We start from the raw sequence: 13,806 nt of genomic DNA on the forward strand, positions 1-13,806 counted from the left end.
TTCCTTTATTCACCCTCAAGCTAAAGAAATTGTTTTGGTTCAACTTAGTTTTAGGGATGGGAATTTACCTTAATCCTTGTAATCGATTACTCAAATTTCCTAATGAACGATTACTGGAGTACTCACAATTAATTTTTTTTAAACATAAACAAAAATAAATAAAAGTCCGTCAGACACGGACCTACTAGACCAGAATTGTAGTAAGTTCTGCTGCCTTTTCTTCAGACATCTCTTCCACTCTCGTAGTTGTTGTTCTCCGTGATGGCAGCTTGTACTCCGGCTCGACTAACACGATCAGCTCTTTGAAGCCTACTCCTAGCACAACATTTAATGGGAGCATATCTCCAGTTACCATTTTGGTTATTATCTGGCTAATCTTCTCCGCTCTGGTTTCATCACAACGACATGTGTGAACAGGGCGAGCAAAAGACGTGATGCGATACTGCCTGTCATCCGTCTCGGCTGTTTTCTCCTTGTGCTTTAAGCGCATGTGGTTAAGCATCAAACTAGTATTTCTATGGTATGTAAGTTTAACGCCACATATCTTGCACTGCACATTAACTTCATTGATTTTTCAAAGTACTTCCAGACATTACTTTTTTTAACTGACATGCCGCAGGTGTCGCAGACGGTCTGTATTTGTTTTGCTTTCGCTTTCGGTTGAAAAACGTGTTCCTAAAGAGTTGCCGTAGCTGCTGTAAAAAACAGTTGTTTTTGCTGAAATCTGGCTCGGTGTTTTCTAAAGCTGAAGCCGTGGCCGGAGAATTCAAACGTTTATATCCTGTTAATTATTTTACTACCTAGTATATTCAGTTAGGCGAAAACAAAAAGCACATGGTCACACATGTAACGCTGTATGAGTTCAAGTTATCTTGCCAGGTGCGCGAGTAACAAAATGCTACTCGAATAATGGGGTCAACGGCGAGTACTCGAGTATTCGTACCCATCCCTACTTAGTTCATGCTGATTTTGCTTCATCTGCACGATCTGTTCTGAGAAACATCTCCTCCCTCTTCCTCCTTGAGAGAAGAGAGAGATGGTTGACTCAGCAGTGAATGAGAAATATGGTTGTTAACCCAGCATTGAACTTTTAGTATGCAACACTTTGGTGCAGAGCTGTGCAAAAAAAAAAACTATGAGATATTCAATTATTTCTCGCTTACTTTCTCTATTACTCTGTAATCCGCATTATAATGGGTAAAACGTTTTTCATAAGTACTATTGCATGCACCTGCTGTGTTATCACAGGAGCAATGAGCATGTTTCAAATCCTTACATTATAAATGGAAAAGTTTAGCGTGTTGCTTGGGTAAGCTTTTTTATTATGCAAATGATAACAAAATAGCATGTGACAAAACACTAAATATAGATAAGGCTCAAAGGAACATAGTTAGTTTATTAGCTAAAGTTAGTAATCAAAGTAACTGGACACATTTACAATTTTATGTTGGTGGCTTTAAAGGAAAACTATTAAAATCAACACTGCAGTTTAATGTGATCTTAACAGGGACATTATTGTTCATTACTGTCAACACATTGCAATACAAACTACAAATGTCATTGAAGCGGCACTACATAAATCCTCAGGGTTACTAAGGTCAGCAGAGAACATCATCTTGTAAACTGGACTGTTTATGCATTTTTCAGTCAGTTGGATCATCAATGTCATGACTCTTTGATGAATCTTTACAACAAACAGACCACTCTTGTCATCCATAAAGTTCTGCATCAAACACAGAACATTTACTGCAAGTCTGCAAGATTACTTTTGCAAATCTGCCAATTTGCATGCCAACAAAATCTTTGGATGAAGTGCAGTGACATTGTAAACTTTTTAGATTCTAGCTGAAATTACGCCCTTTAATTCACACTGACTCTGCTTCATTGAACAAAATTGCCTCTTAGCATCAACTTCCCTCCAATCCTTTTCTGTATTTTGACATTTAGCCTAACCAGGAATGACTTAAGTATCAATCCTAATGGCACATCCTGTCATAGTGTTCCCTGTATAACATGTTGTGCTGATACGATGTCAATAACGGTCCACTAGTTTGGATGTTTCATAACAGCTGATGAAACATGGCATGACACTCGGGAAATTTCCCTCACAGCAGGAGGCTTAATCATTGTAGCATGCAAATGTCCAACACGTGTTTGGGAAGAGGTGAATAACTGGGCCAACTAAGACAGACAGACTCTAAAATAAACCACACACACACACACACACACACACACACACACACACGCACACACGCACACACGCACACACGCGCACACACACACACACACACACACACATACACACACACACACACATATGTTCTCAGTTCTTTATTTTTGTTTCCTTTTGAGTCGAGCCTTTTCAGTGCTTCGAGGAGGGGTTTGATTTTTCTCAGCAGTGTGTTGAGATCCTGCGTAATAGTAGAAAGAATAGTCCTGCTGCTTTTTGGAAGAGCAGCAGTGGACTTGATGCACGTCTGATCTTGGCTCACTTTTACTGCAGGACAACCTGCAGGCACACACCAAAGATGCTCCTGAACTGATGCCCCCATCCTGTGTAATGGTGTAATGCTTTTCAGAGACATTTTTGTGATTCCCTTTTTTCCTTTTTTTCACAGTGGTGGCTCAGCTCTCACTTTCAATCACAGTTGCATTTTCATCTCATTGTGTGGATAATTTCATCCTCATGTTCTGCCTTTGTTTTTGTGAGAGGCGTCAGCTCAGCTTGGCTCAGAAATCTGTGTGTGCAGGGGGGAGGGGCTATTCATCATCGCTCGATCACACTGTTTACTGTTTTGTCAGCTGCCACCATGTCCCTAAAGAGCTGCTTTGTTCATACATGTATGAATGCGATCATCATCCGTGGTTTTCTGAGTGCAAAGCTGTCCTGGTGCCATCAGGTTCACTTTGATGGCCCTACAGGCAGGTCACACACTGTGTGCCTGCAGGGTGTGATTAAGGAGACAAGTCAAATGTGGAGGGGGATAAAGGGGTTCTATTTACTCACCTCTCTGATTGAACCCTTTGGGCTTCAGGAATACGTCCTTCCAGTTCGACCATCAATTGAACTGTTACCATTGGACTCTTGAGGGAATGCTTTTGACTTCAGAGAAAAAGAACACACAAATACCCAATTCCTTCATTGATCTTGAAACAAAAAAATTACATTTTACCAACTCAATACAGTCTGTAACCTCCTCTGTGCTCTTTAATTATTCAATAAAAGGTTTATTAATGTTAGATTTCTTCATGTTTTGCTCTATAAAGGTTAAATATGTCCAAAAAATAAAAGGAAGATGTCTTTAAAGTGAGTTGGGGGACCTTTTGAATTGTATTAATGTTTTCTTCCTAGGGGAAAGCTTAATGTTCGACATTTGCTGAATTTTGCTGCTATACTGTCAATAGCTCCATGTCAAAACCTCAAATTATCTGAGTTTGGTGATGTGGTAAAGACGTCGACATGACAATGATAAACTACAAACAAACATTTTCTTTTTTTGATCTACTCAATCAACAAAAGATGAAAATGCAGTTCAAATACATTAAACTAAATTTCTGTCACCACAGACACCGTTGAGGACCATCGTAAAAGTGCAATACAGCCATTGTGTGTTCAAAGCAATTTTATTTGTAGTCTTGGATTTAAACTTCAGCCATCATGGCCACAGAGGGAGTGTTTTTTTTTTTTTTTCTTGACTTTGAGTAAGGAACATTGCCCTATATTATCAATGCACTTCCCTTACTCTATTAGATCAGTAGGGACAGTGCAGCAGCACTGTATTGTGGGAGAGTTGAGGCTAAATTATTCAACTTATTTATTACACAAGTAAAAGTGTTGGGAGAGTGAAATGGTCCAGATGTAAACACTTGACAACAGTTTCTAATTAACTGAATCAGTTTAAAGAGAGAAAATGTTTTTTTTTTACTAAAACTGAACCAAAATGTTCAGAGTTACAATGTGATTACAACTAAGAGGCATTTTGTCTAAAGACTAAGACTAAATTTAATTAGCAGCCAAAATGAACACTGGCTTTAATTATGTCTTATGGCCCTAACCAGCCTAGACCAAAATCTCAGCAGTTGTCCCGACAAGCACTTTGTATTGTGCCGACTAAGCAGACCTCCTCTGCAAAGAGAGCTCCGTCCCTGCATCTGCTGAGTCACCAGATGCCTGCAAATTCTTCTTGCCTCCCCCTCACCTCCTAACCATCCTCCCTTCCTCCCTCCCATCCCGCTCAGCTTGGAGCCCAACCACTGCTGTGACACTCCCAACACATTCCCCCTCTTCATCATTCATTATGAATGGAGTGGCTTTGCAACAAATGAGATGTAAGCAAAACCATCATAAGCGATCAGTTATTGCTGCTGCGCTGTTGAGCGAAGCAGCATCTTTCTCTGCTATTGTTGTGCTAATCTTATTGGGGTTATTAATGCTTCTTGGCTGAGACGGGCCGGATGTAGATTTACTCAGCTGTAATAATGCAGAGTTATTCAGGCGGCTTATCTGTCCACCTTTTAACCAAACCATTTAGCTTGGTTTATGGGGGAAAGAAATGTGCTCCTAAAAGTGCAAACCATTAGCATCTGCACCTGCTGTTCACAGTGCAGTCCACAAAATTCAGACTTTAGTCTTTTTTTGGATGTTTTGACTGTGAACTCAAGCTCAATTAACGTCATCAAAGTGAACATGGTAACATAATCTTTTAGCAAATTATCATCTGAGGGCTCCCGATCAGCCAAAGCTGCTATCCTCATCTATACTTTGATAATGCCCCTCCAGGCCTGTATTTCATCTGGCCTTAACACTGAACTCTCTTTGTGGCTTTTTTGTATTCAGCCTGATACTCGTCGATCAAAAGTACCAGTATGGAACATTCCTCTGTATGTCTAGCACAGCTGTTCTGAAACAGTTTTTCTTCCCATTTCAATTGCTATGGTTAAGATTTATGTTATCAACTACCTTATCCATACCTGTAGTTTTATGCTCTGGCTCAGTGAATTGAAGGAATCGTACAACTAGCTAAGTTTATCCCGTTAGTGAGGGAGAAACCCTAATTTGACCACGGAATTGTATTTCGTTCAGACATTTTTAAGTTCTCAACTTCAAAATTAAAAATAAAGCCTCCAAATGTGTGTGTAAGACCACTCATTCCTGACATTTACTAGCATTACTAACCTTACATTAAAGCACTGTAATATTGCTAATGGCCCACTGTTCAATATAGTCGTTGCTTGTGGCCATTGCATGTATTGTTGCTGTGCAGGCTACTGTTTCAAATACAAAAGAATGGAGAACATAAGACAAAAAGCAAGTATAATAAAAATAAACAGATGAAAGCAATAATCTAAGGCCTTATAGATAGTTGTATGGACTCCAGCACTGAGTGGCACACATGTTGGTAGTTGATGCTGCACCTGCGGTATCAAGGGAATATGAATACTGGTGTCGGTATTAGAACAGCTGTGTTGTTTAGGATCACTGTACTGCTGCATTGTTCTAACCTCTGGGACATCAAAACACTGAGGCATTATGTGTATATCACCTCTTCTGGTCTCTTGTCTCCGTCTCTTCCTCCTAATATTTCCTGTGTTATCATCATCCTCTTATCTCAGCCTCGGACATCAGGATCTACTCCCTTTCATCTCAACCAAGACCTGCATCTTTCCAATATTGCAGGCTCTACGTGCTTGTACACCATTGATCTTTGTGTGTTCGTGTGTGTGTGTGTGGCTGTGTGTAAGATGAGTGTACACTCATAACCTTCACACATGCACACTCTCCTGTGACACACAGGCATAGTCACGCATAAGTGAGCAGGCCCATGTATGATGATTTAGCGTGAAATGGGACAGGTCATGGACATGGCTGGAACACATTGGCAGGTGTTGACCAGGTTGACACGATCTATGGAGTACAATTTGCACATATTAGCCACAGTTGCCCCTTTTACGCTCAAGCAGCAAAAGTCAGAGCAAATCAATGTTTGAGGTCCTAAAGCTAAATAAGCTCTTAAATTGATCTGTAGGCACATATTCACATCAATAATTCAAACTGACAGTTGTGGGAAATGCAGGAAACTTTTCTAAAGAGCATTTAAACCTTAAGCGCCATCTGCATGTTGACGAGCCACATTTCCAAGCTGTGACATAAGTTCTAACTCTCTACATTTTATGTGTGGGCTTAATGCCCTCTGAAGGCTTGTAGCCATTATGTGGGGCTGGTGTTAAACAGGGTCTTTGGGTCAGCAGCAGCACTTTCACTGGTCCTCTGGCCAAACAGGAGGCTTTTCTTGCGTGGACATACGCAGTGAAATAAATCCCCTGTAATCAAGCAGCTGGAAGGTCTGCCTTTGGAGGATTTGTTGCAGTGTGGCAGGTGCCAATCTGACTGCAATCAGGATTTACTCAGGCGCTGTTCCTGATGGCATTCACTCTAACATGAGCTGATGTCCACAGACTGATCAGCCATACAGAAGCTTTTTGTCAAAGTGGCTTTATTATGTCACGGACAAGGAGGCAAAAACCCACAAATGATGTGCCTTAAACTGTGTTTTTAGTTGTCCAGCTGTTTATATACTTTATATTTATAATGCTATTCATCAATTTTTTATATAATTTCGAAACTAATCATTGTATCATTAATGACGTGAAGTCGATCATTTTGCATGAATCCCATATTTATGGTCACGTATTGTTGCTGCTCTCATTGCTTTTCTGTGATTGTAACTGGCCTGATTCATTCTGCTTTGCTGCTGGTTTGGCTGCTCTCTTATACCATTTATATCACTAAACATTAGGAATAAATGGAGTGTATTGGATGAACAGGTTATCGGCCCAACGAAAGGACACATCCCTCACTTCCCACACATTCAGACACAGTAGGTTGCAGTATGCCTTCTGCCATAACATGCTGAGATGAACATGTGCAGCTGCAAAAAGCTGATGACAGAGTTCAATTCTCTTCACTGGTGTGTCTGCTTTTCAATGTTACTCGTAGAACATGTGCTGCAAATGTTCTAAGAAGAGGGAATAAGTCCTCAAATTTTAAGCATAGAATGTATAAATAATGGACGTAGTATCCGTGACGTCACCCATCTGTTCCTGAGAGCTGTTTTGAAGCTAATCGACGGCGGGGGCCATATTGGAAATGCAACCAAACTTAGTGTGATGTAAAGGGGCGGGATTGAGCCTCCTAGCCAACATGTATGTGTCCCGCCTGTCAGTCAAGACAGTCAGGTCCTTATTTAAACTCGTAATCTTAATATCTTCTCTATCGTGTGTGCCAATAGAGAAATTAGTTACGTAGACCAAAGCCGTTTTTTGAACCAGGCTGTTAACGTGTGTATTATTGCTGCAAAGGTCGTCTTCTTTGAATTGGTGTCTATGTGGTTTTCGGTGTTTCTGCAGCCAGCCTCTAGTGGATACTCGAAGCATTGCAGTTTATAACACTTCCGTATGGGATCCAAATTTTGCCACTTGGTTTTAACACAGCAAATCTTTTAAGTCACCTGAAAAGTTGCCATGACAGTGAAGATGTATAGAAGAAATACACAGACACAGTAGCTGCAGCTATTATTAAGGGCTAATAAAAGAGTGAATGAAGAAATCAGTGAATTTACAGCACTTGATGACCAATGTTTTGCACTGAATGCACAGGAGTGGTTCGGTTCTCAGTAAAAAGAAAAAAGAAAATATAGTAAAGAAAGACAATTAAAGAGTCAGAACAATGATTCAGCCTTTCTCACCCTCAGGTGTGCAAAAACATCACGTTTTAAAATACAAAAACATCAGAGGCCGGTTATAGGTATTGACTTGTAAAGAAACATATCTTGCATCCTACTAAGTAGCATGTCAAATTGTGGAATGGCAGCTTTTATGTTATGCTTAAAGTTATTTGTCAATAACTCGAAATAAAGTTAGTTAAAATTTAAACAAAGTTGAAGCAACGTGCATGTCCACACAATATGACAGAAGTATGTAGCATCTGGTCTTGGGTGTGTGATTCTAAAGCAATTTGTCACAGCTCTTGGCGTCTCATATGAGTGCAACAGGAACCTTTCAGCCTCTGCATGAGACTCACAAGGGACTCTGCTAACTCCAGTATGAACCCCTTCACTGCAAAGAAGACACACAGAGAAAGTACTCCAACTTACAAAGCAGAAAGGTCAATTCAGGGTGGTAGTTAAGGGTGATAAATGATACTGACATTACACATGACCTTCACCCAGAAGAGAAGGATGCAAGCTCCAAAAGGAAATGTTAAGTTAACAACTTAACCCACCCCAAGATGTTTTCTCTAACCTCTCCTGATATTTTTCGTGCCTTGACCTAACCCAACAGACAGTTTGACAGTCACTCATGTTAGAAAGGAATAAAAGAGACACACCATCTGTCTGTATGACATGCCAAAGAGCCACCTTGTGAGGCAAAAAGGTTGTCACAATGTCTTGGTATCTGACAACCAGGGAGGAAAAAGTGTTGAATATTTTTGGCATTTCTATGTGTGAATTGCATGTGAGAGACAGAAAAAGGAAACTGTGAAAGAGAGAGATAGAGAGAGAAATAGAGAGTGAGATCAAAGAAAAAAAGAAGACAGAATAAAAGAGGGTTTGTAGAAGACAGAAACTCCCGGAGGCAGTGGGACAGTGGGACACACACACACACACACACACACACACACACGAGCGGACGGGCTCAGTGGTCCCTTCCCTGTCTGTCTATTATTGATGTCGGGCACGGAGGGTTCCCACTCAGCCATCTGTTCTGAGCTCTCCCACGCCGTGCCCCTTTTGCTTCATGCCTACCACTTTGGCAGCCTGGCATAAGCAGAGCAATGCTGTCCTATCAAAGTGTGAACACTTCATAAATATCTCACACTATCGGGGAGTTAGCTGTCGGAGGAAGAGCCAGGAGAGGGAGAGAGATGAGAATAGCTGAACAGTAATGGGATGAATTTTTCATTAATTCAGCCTCTTTGTTGGACGTCCTCCAAAGCATGCATTGATATGTGGTGGAAAATATAATCATGTCACGGCTGCATCATGTTTAAACAGAATTGGCGGTTGGGTGTGGGTTTTGATGGACTGTCAATAGTCCTTGTGTGCATGTTTTCAGATCATAATCACATCTCAGCCCTGCCCTCCTACTGCTAATAGCATATGGCTGCGGGTTTGATTTCATCTGACTCGTAAATGATGACCATGCATTATTATTCAAGCATAGTTGCCAGGGGTAACAAGATTTCATAGGTCATTTGATTGGCTACAGAGCAGTCACATGAGGTTTCACTTTGCCCCAGCTGGCACAGAGGCCACATGTGGCCAGTCTAGAGATTGAGGTGAAAGTGTGGCGTGTGTTTGCAAACACTTGGCATCGCCTCTCGCTTAATCTATTGATGCAATCTTTATCCCCGCCACGTCCTCCACACACATACCCGTTTTATACACACACATGCACACGAACGTCTCATGCAGTAAGTGGATTGCAAATGTTGCATGTCAGTCTCATGCAAAATCTGCAAGCTTCAGTGAGTCTGTCTGACTTCACATGTGCCTACAATTACATCCTCCCGGCTGACAGAAGGGGTCAAACATGGGTAAGGGGATGCCAGGGGCGGTGGGGGTGGTGATTAAGGTACGATATTGGTTTGCAGCTTCAGAAATCACAGCCAGCACTCCATCGTGTGACTTGCCTTCTCCATATTCGCAGAGGGGTGAAAGAAGCTTTATTCTCTGGCTAGCAGCCGGAGTTAAGACCCCCCGGGGAGCATGGGATGAGAGGGAAATTAATAATGTGCAGGGACTCAAAGGCTTTGACTGAACCAAAGGATCAGAAGAGAGTGAGAAGTGTGGATGAGAGTCAGAATGGGAAACAAACACAGGCAGAGATGGGAGAGTACAATCAAGGTATAACTCCACCTTTAGCAGAAACTAGAAAGTACAAGGAGCGACACGAGACAGATAAAAGAAGCAGTGTCTTTAAGCATTTGTAATTAAAAGTCTACTGCAAATCTATCACTGACAGCCTCTTGGTTTGGAACATTCTAGAAAGTCTTAAAGATAATTCCCTGAAGTGATTAGAAAAATACTACCACTTATACAAACCTGTTAATATTTTATCATTGTAGGCTTGAATTGCCAGTGAAATGTTGTGTTAAAGCTGTTATGCAGCCAGCTGCTGTTTTTTCTCTTCCTTTAAAAAAGAGTCCCGTCCACACAAGAGCTGTGTTGAATATTTCTCTGACCACACAACAATGCGGAAACAGTTGAAAGCGCTGCATAAGCATGCCGAGCCAGTAAGTGGCGATAATGTGTTATCAGTCTGTCACATCAAACTCGACAGAGGAACATGGTGTGTGTGTGTGTGCGTGTATTTAGCGTCTAAAGTGAACATTTGTAGTAAACAGAGTTCCTGAAACTGGCTACAGAGTGTCGAATCATAAACTATTGAGCGTGACATATTTATTTGCCCTCTTGCCACGGTGAAACCTGCTATTAAGCCTAACAGTAGCAAGCAGGTTAAAAAAACTGGTAACTGCATTCCTGGTGTGTGCACAATACAAGTAAAGAAAGATTGCCATGCACACGTACGTCAGTGTTTCCAAAACGTATGTTTTTGCCGTCTCCACGAAAATGTCAAAACAGAGTTTTAAAAAAACATTTTTAAAAACCTCTATTTTCTTTGAACTGAAACTCATTTTACATGTGAATAAAAGACCAAAATTGAGATAAAAAATATGTTTTCAAAAATATCCATATGCGTGTCGACAGGGCCTCAGATGTAAACATGCACAGATGATGAATATTATTTCATAGCAACGGTTAGGAAATATTTAAAGTTGCATAATGTATTAAAAGTTGTATGTATGGTTGTCTGGTGAAACCATCATAGAACTACCAAGGCTGGATCGATGCATAACCAGCACAGGCATGAGGACGTTAACCTGCAAAGAGGATATAAGGCTCGTGGTGCTATTGCTGCTAAACTTAGTCACAATTAACAAATCAACATTGTTTAAAAGCAGACTTTGTGATCCTGTGTTTAGCTGTGTTAATGATGGCATAATTTAAAATCCGCTTATAGGAACATTCCTGTTCTCACTTCCAACTCATCAAATATGGAACCTTCACCTTATCCTTTAAAACTTGACAATCTAGATACAATCCCAGCATCAATATGGCTAAGGTTGGAACATTTTTGTAGTAGGTTTAAGCACAATAACTCCCTGTTAAGGATTCAGGGAAAAGACAATGGTTGAGGTTAACATAAGTACAATTATATAACGTTCAGACATTGCATAACTATCAAACCGTTCATGCTCTATATACCATACCACCTGACTTTAATGTCAAATCAAAACAACAAGCTGAAGGATGGCCTCCAGAGGCTAAGCCATATTACCAGCAGCCTCATATTTTGACATGCCTGACCACAGGCCAAGATGCTGTATTGCAACTTAGAAGTGAGAATAATAGTGTGTTTTTCATCTCCCTTGTGTGCAGTGCAATTTAGTCTACACGTGAATAGATGATAAGACAACAAAATGTCATTTAATGCATGAGGTTATGATGTGAGAACATCAGCTGCCCTGTAAACAGACTGAAAATTAGCATTTCCTTCCAAAGCCAGAGGGAGTCACGAATCGCCAGTGCTACCATTATTGAAACATGCTTTTCACATTACATCGTGTGAGGCCAACACAAAATCAAAGAACAGAACAAATGTGTTAGTGTTACGAAAACTCCAGATCTAATATTAATAGACTTTACCCAATGATGTGTGGAAGTCACGCCAGCTTGCCTCAGTGTTGGCACACTCATGTCTTGTCTCCCAGAGCTGAATCTGATTTGGCTCTGCTGTGACCTCTCTGGCTCCAAGCCAAAGATGCTGCTACCCTTTGAACCTGGACAGACCTGGATGAGACCAGCTGTGTTAAGCCGGATGTGTCCACAGCTGATCACAACACCCGGCCTTAAATATTAATCACGTCAAATAAATTCACCCACCTATGAATGTAACCATCCAAACAAACACTTACTATTTTTTTTATTTGTGTGATTACATTCCTTATGTTTTGGGTGGAAATTATTATTTTGTTGCACCCCTGCAGAGACAAAGAAGGCTAATATGACCAATAAAAATGGAGCTAATAATGCTGCTGGGGCAGTATGCCATATGTGATCCCTCCCTGAAGCATGGCCAGGTGGGCAGCATGCCACCCAGCAGCACAATGGGTTTATCCACGGTGATTTATTAAAGACCATAACCGTTGGCTAAACAGGGACGCTAAGCTAAATTAGCAATCTTTTCTTCTTCTCTCTCCCCCCTGTCTTTATTTCCTCTTTGGTCTCTATCTGCTAAGTGCAGTTAGAATATGCGTAAAGGAGGTGTGTAATGGTAGACTGGCCCCATATTGGAGCCATTAGGCATGAACACGGCTGCCTATTACACGGGTCTTTAGCAACACAGAGGAATAACCCCTTATCATCCTGTCGAGCAATAGCCCCTTCGAGGTTTCCCCCTGTAGAGTGGTTAGGTGTAAATGAATGTGATGTATACCCACTCAGTAACAGTAGTCCATGTAATCCCTCTACTCTCTATGACTCCTTATTTTAAACATGAGAACAACATGAATAGAGAGATTGAAAGGCTTTGGTCAAGAGTGCTTCAGTGTGAGGACTTCACAACAACCATTATCACTGCCTCATCTTCAGAGTTAAATGCTACAAGCTCTGTCATTGTTGCATTGTGTGTTTAGAGAAGAGGGTGTTTGATGAGAGGCTCTGGATGACACACCTGCCAGGGAAGAGGGGTTGAGATAACAATTTTCTCCTCCCTGTTGAGGAGACATCTGGCATTGCCACAGCGTTGTAAGCCCAAATACACCCAGGAGTGGGTAATGAGGCAAAGAAGACAGGGTTTCTTTTTCTGTGTGTGTGTGTGTTTGTGTGTGTGTGTGTGTGGTGGGTTTGTAGTTCCCTCGTCTTCATGAATTAGCCTCTGTAGACTCTGGAAGCTTGCCATCTGCAGTCCTCCACCATAAGCCCACTTGTGTGTGACTCCAGAGTGGCGCTAAATCAGTTTAGATACAGGCCCAGATTTAACCTTCAACTTAAAAAAAAAGTTGAAAGGGAAAGTGTGAAAGTAAAAAAATTAAACTACATCCAGGGTAGGAAAGAGAAAACAGACATGTGCGAGTGTGTGACTACATGTATGTGCGTGTTGTTGTTGTGTAATCTAACCAAAGCCGTACCCGTCCATCCGTGACTTTGCACCACATGTCTTTGGATGTCGACATTAACATGGTGGCCTGCATTATGTTTACCCACAGTCCTGTGTGATGTTGCATATGCCTCAGGGGTTGCTGAGAAACATACATGTAACACTTTCTAATGGTCGTTGAGGAACATTGAACACTCGGGACATATTTAGCATATTTTCTTCTAACTGCACATTTGGTGCAGAATAATAACAAACCCTTTATGGTGTAATGTATTTATTTTGTTGTTGGTAGTTACCTCAGACTGTTTATCTTTGAGATATGTTCAATTACTTTTGTTTACAATTCTAAATTACTACAGTTGGCTGTTTCTTTTGTTGTTGTTTTGAAGGTTGATTGTTGTTTTGCAGTTTTTCGCTGCTTTAATGATTGATTGATTGTTGATCTTTGTTGCACCTTTACAGCCGATTATTCTCTGTGACTGTTTATTTGAAGTTGCTTTTAAACTTGATTGTTGTCTTTAAAGATTTGTTTTTAGCTTCCCTTCAAGTAATGATTAAGTGATTATTGCCTTGTAATTTTATCCA

At 40.9% G+C, this 13,806-nt stretch overlaps 1 protein-coding gene across 5 annotated transcripts in view; it reads left to right on the forward strand.

Annotated features, from left to right (window-relative positions):
- vav2 (vav 2 guanine nucleotide exchange factor) overlaps positions 1–13,806 on the forward strand; it is a 256,669-nt gene that overhangs the window by 168,240 nt on the left and 74,623 nt on the right. The gene's annotated exons all lie outside the window — the stretch shown is intronic.

This window comes from Notolabrus celidotus, chromosome 19 (assembly GCF_009762535.1).
Source record: "Notolabrus celidotus isolate fNotCel1 chromosome 19, fNotCel1.pri, whole genome shotgun sequence".
NCBI lineage: Eukaryota > Metazoa > Chordata > Actinopteri > Labriformes > Labridae > Notolabrus > Notolabrus celidotus.